Here is a 6,000-nt window from a genome sequence, read left to right as displayed (position 1 = left end):
ACTTGCAGACTCCAATAATATGCCGTCATTTATGTTATATGAGACTGACCTAAAAAATTAAAGTGAAACTGCAAAGATTATTAGATCACAATAACCCCTCAATAACTTCCACGATTCCACTCTAACAAACCCCAAATAACCTCCACACTTCCATTTCAATAACCCCTTACATTAACCCCAATAATAAACCCCAATAACCCCTGAGCTCTGCATTTCATGTAACACACAATGTGTAGGAAAAAAAAATTGTGTGTAAGATTTACGTAGCGCTGCGTACGTCTTCCAATGAGAGCACGACACATCAACAAAATCGGTCCCACTGCATGGATTTTAAATATTCCCTACGTGACCCATTGACCTGGCCCACGCGGTATTAATGGAGGTAATGCATGAGAAATAATCGATTCGTAACTGCCAAGTAACCTCCCCGTTAGATGCTGCAGTATAGCCTCAATAACCGACATGTAACTCTGAGAAACCGCAGACCCCCTGTATCGCGGTTGTGTAACTGCACGGTAACCTCAACACCCCCTGTACCACGGCTGTGTAACTGTGTGATAACCTCAACACCCTACTGTACCACAGCTGTGTAACTGTGCGGTAACCTCTGCACGAAATGTATTGCACGTGTAACGTTGCCGTAACTTCCAAAGCCCTGTACCGCGACTTTGTAACTTTGCAGTAATCTCCGAGTACCTTTCGCCAATTCATGGAGTTGTATCACTGTAGTGAATACAATGTAACCGCTTGATACCATTCCTTCAAAAATCCGAGCGCAACAATGTTACTATTTAAGCAGCTAGGGTTTACTATTTTATTGTCATTTTGATGTTGAAGTCGGACTGCACAAACTGGTATTTTATGTCTGACGGGGAAGGAGAAGATACATTTCGGGCCAACAGATAAGAAGCCGATGTTAAAGTGGAGGTGTGTTTGCATATTAGTTGTATGTTTGTAGTTCTGTTTCTTTTTTTCTTTCGACAAATTTCTTTGTGTTTGTCCACTGGTATATCTTTGTTTCTTGGTGTGTTTAAGTCTGCTTCTTTGGTGTTTTCCTTGGTGTGATTGTTGATGTGTTTCTTGGTGATTTCCTTGGTGTGTTTTGAGGTTTAACTGAGAGTCATTTCCTTAGTTTTCATTAAAAAGATGTATGATTTTTGTTTTTTTGTTGAGCTGTGCTTATTAGGGTTTAATGTAGTGTTCTTATTTGTGGGCTTACAGTAATATAATGTTCTTATTTGTTGGGTGTGCTTCTTAGGGTTGTTTGTTTGTGCCCTTGTTATTGAGTATAATATAATTATATATTTTGTGCAGTTTGATGAGAGTGGACCTAAATGTACTGAGCCAACTACAAATATTTTACTTGAAAAGGTAGTCCATAATGAGAAAGAAGCTTATGAAGTATATTGTGCTTACACTCATCATATCAGATTCAGTGTTCATAAGGAGCACAACACTTTCTAGCCTAACTCCAAGAATCTTAAGACGAAAGACTTTGTATGTGGAAAAGTAGGTTTCAAGATAGAGCTGAAGGCCACACAAATTGTTAAATACAAAAGAAAGGACACAAGAAGCGGTTGTCCGACAATTATTCGATACACAATTGATGTTGAAGGCAATTAGATGGTTAAAAAATTCATTGAATCTCATAACCACTCCTTAGCAAACTCTGGCGATAAGCACCTCTTACGGTCCAGCAGAAAGATAAGCGAAGTCAACGCAGATGTGCTTATATCGATGACACAGTCAGGGATAAGACCTAGAGAGACGTTTAAATTTCTAGCCACATAAGTTGGGGGAGTTGAGAACCTGGACTATACTAAGATAGATGCCTTTAATTTCATTCAAGGAGCGAGGAAATGTAGAATTGAAAATAGTGATGCCAATGCTTTATTGCAATTATTCACAGAGAGACGTGCTGAGGATAACATGTTTGAGTGGGACTTTGAAATTGTTGAGAGTGGTAGGCTAATGAGTTTTTTTTGGAGTGACGGCATGTCCAGACATGATTATCATTGCTTTGGTGATGTTATTATTTTTTATACTACCTACAGATTAAATAAATATAACTTATGTTGTGCTCCTTTTGTTGGTGTTAACCACAATTGGCAGAATATTCTCTTTGGCATTGGATTCTTGTCAGAGGAGATGACACTCATTTAAATGGCTTTTTAAAACTTTTATTCATATTATGGGCGATAATCATCCAATTACAATATACACTGATCAGGATCAGGCAATGAGAAAAGCCATAAAACAATTTTTGCCAAATAGACGACATAGATTATGTCAGTGGCACATATACAAGAAATTGCCTACAAAGGTTCACTGTGGGGTGGTGAATAAAATAATCACTAATCTTTTTTATAAGTGTATGAGCAAATGTGAGTCTGAAAAGGAATTTGATAATACATGGGAGATGATGATTGAGACTGATAATCTATAAGAGAATGTGTGTTTAGATGAGATGTACAACATCAGAGATAAGTGGGCTACAACTTTTAATAAGGATTTATTTGGAATGTGAATTCTATCCACCCAGAGAAGTGAATCAACGAATAGTATTTGACATGGTGTCACTAAGCACCCAAGTTCTATTACTGATTGTTTTTTGGGCCTTTAACAAGTCATGAGAACATGGAGGTATAACAAGAAGGATGAATATTACAAGTGTGATCAATCTGTGATCACTCCAGTTGTGAAAAGTAGTCAAATATTGAGGCAAGCAGCTATATTTTACTCAAGGAAGCTCTATAATATGTTTGAGGAAGAGTTTATTTGCGAATCATGTGGTCTTCAATTACGTGCCTCTATAAACAATGAAAATGAATTTTTCATTAAGAATTTGGATGATCACATGACAAACAAAACATGGGTGGTAAATTTTGGCCCTTTCAGTTTGGAGGTTCAATGTAGCTGTAGAAAGTTCAAAATGATGGGGCTATTATGTGCACATTCTCTATCAGTACTGCATCTCTACGAGTATTAAATTTTCTATATATTAAGAAAACCCCAGATAAATATCTCCTGTTGAGATGGTCTACAAATGTCAAAAGAGATGTGTATAGTAGTTATGGATACAAACATCTCCAACAGTCACAAACGTGGAATGATGGTAAAGGTGACCTAATATTTCAAAGACATGCAAAAAATGACATTATCAAGTTACTAATAAAGCAAAGGGAAATGCAGAGGCTGAGCAGTGCATGAAGGATTCAATGAAGAAATTATCGTTGGATATTGATGACATAATAAGTGGAAGAGGTTCAAAGTTATGGAAACAATCTAAAAAAAACAAAAATTTGGCAAATAACGAATCAAACCTGAATGATCCCACCAAAATGCGCCCTAAAGGAATATCCAATTCCAGGCTAAAAGGTTACTGTGAGAGAAAGAAAAGCGCAAAAGGTATTTTTTGCAAAAAAAAAAATTGATTTTTGATGTTTTATCCAATGACAAGTTTCTTACCCATAACCACTTTAACAGGTAAATTGATAGAAGTTTCAACCAGTCAAGAACCCGATGCTTTAACGTCTGATCCAAACATGTTGTCACTGCCTGATTCTCTAACACAGGTCGATATATAATGCAAAATGATGATAACCATGTGTAAATTATTTTGTTTCCCATATGCTATTTTAATATTTTTGGATCTTTCAAATGTAGAATTCTTTCCTCCACGGTACAGGGAGTCCTACAATGCAATGATGACAGATTCAATGCATGATCAGTAAGTAATTTGACATATTCTTTAATTGCAAGGTTTTTAATGAATAAGATTTACAAATTTGTTTTTTTGTTTTTTCACTCAGGTTCTAATCAGGATGTAAGCAACATTAATGAAGTATTTGTTGTGCCTAAACTGATTTGTATTTAGTCATTTGTTGCGTGGAGGACGAATTGTATTGAGGGATTTGTTTTTTGATGCCATGTTCCATTTTTTGTAACTTTTATGAGGATGTATTGAGGCATTTGTAATCAATATGTTTTTAAAGTACATGTAACCAATATGTTTTTTGCTTTGTATTTATTGTGCAATTTGTAATCAGGATGTTTGTAAGGAATTTGTATTTAGACAATAGTATTGAGGCATTTGTATTTATGCTTTGCATTTATATTTATGCTTTGCATATGTATTGAGGCATTTGTATTTCTTCTTAACTTGTTGCCCTTAACTGGTACTTCAGAAAGTTACAGAAATTCAAGAAATTCAAATGTTACAGAAATTCAAATTCTTATTTAGCCGGATCCTCCTCATAAATCAGGGCTCAGAAAGTTACAGAAATTCTAATGTTACAAGGCTCCAAAAAGTTACAGCTGAATAAGAATATTATTACAGGGCCCCAGAGAGTTACAGATTACTTTATTTTTTTGTGTTAAGCTTACTAAGGATAAGTTAATTTGTTAATTTGTTGCCCTTAACTTTTACTTGAGCCTGATATGAGTGCTTTTTTGGGTTAAGCTTACTTCGTTTAAGTGATGTAAGTTCTCTGTCTGGAAGTTATTATAGCCAGACACACTTGATGGGGCTTGGTTTACGAGAAGAAGAAGGATCCTCCTCACAAATCAAGGCTCCAAAAAGTTACAAAAATTTTGCAAATTCAGACAGGGAATCAGTTTTTCTGAATTTCTGCAACTTCATACAGGGAATCAGATTTTCAGATGCAAGAAAAATCATAAAACTGTTGATAAGTTAATATGTGTGCTCAAGATTTAATAATTTCTGAATCATAAATCATAAATCAGTTTCTCAAGATTTATTATTGCAAAATTATAGCAATTTAAAAGAACCAGAGAATCAAAATTCTAAAACCATTTCCACACCAATTCAAAAAATTGTAAAACCATTTCTCAATGCATTCATTGTCATATTTCATGTACAACATCTTTAAAACCAGTTAATACATAAAAAAGTTAGAGAATGTACAACCCCACACACACAAACAATATCACAAACAATATCCACAATCAATAAGTCCACTTTCATGTACAACCCCATATACAACATTTCTTGGTTCCCTATCCAAAGTCCTCTAGCTATTGCACATTTGGATCATCAAATTCCATGCATATTAAACTCCATACAATCATTATACAATTAATAAGAAACCAGCTCTGACACTTTTGGATCATCACTTATGAGTAACAATCTGTTACACAAAGGAGAATAAATTAAACATACAACTTAATTGCAAAGTTGAATTGCACGAACAATATTAAATTATAAGCAACTCTAACGATAAGAAGAAATGAGACGATGCAGTCATCAAGCAACCTGCCACGAGTATATAAAATTCTTAGAAACTATAGGGGATATTTATATATCTCACAAAGAGGCACAAATAAAAGCCATATACCAAATGTACATCTCAGTAAAAAAAATTGTATAAGATGCAATAAATGTTGTCCTTTCAAGCCTACTGTGATTTTGACAAAGCAAATTTACAAATGTCATATAAAATTTCTGCTCTAAATAATGACATCAGGTCCAGCCACTCCTTTTTGTCCACCCAATTGACTTTCTCTTTTTGTACAAGTGCCTCCATATATTTACAGAAAAAAACACTGCAATCATAGTTGTTACTTTGCATTGGAATTCCTCTGGTCATTACAACTGGCCACTTCTTCACATTAACCTGGAAAGCTTCCACGACATCACTTAAAAAATGGTCAATTTGCATATTTAGAGTTGAGTCAATAAATAAATATTGCAATCTGTATATTTAGAATGTGAGGCCTTACAATGTTTTGGGTGATGCTCAAATGCATTATGTTGGGTAAAGAGTCATAAACTCTCCATTTCCCATCTGTTAGTGCAAGTATTCAATGTTGATTATTTATTACAGATATTATTAATAACGATGCCTTCTGGATAGAATTCTTTGTAATATGTGCGATAAAGGGTTTAACGTTATCTTGTTTATACAACTACATCAAGAAAAACAAAATGAAATTCAAAATATTGTCATGTTAGATTTTTGTAAATACAAACAACAAAAC

This window comes from Phalaenopsis equestris, unplaced genomic scaffold (assembly GCF_001263595.1).
Source record: "Phalaenopsis equestris unplaced genomic scaffold, ASM126359v1 Scaffold000594, whole genome shotgun sequence".
Taxonomy (NCBI): domain Eukaryota; kingdom Viridiplantae; phylum Streptophyta; class Magnoliopsida; order Asparagales; family Orchidaceae; genus Phalaenopsis; species Phalaenopsis equestris.
Note: the sequence above shows the minus strand (reverse complement) of the source record.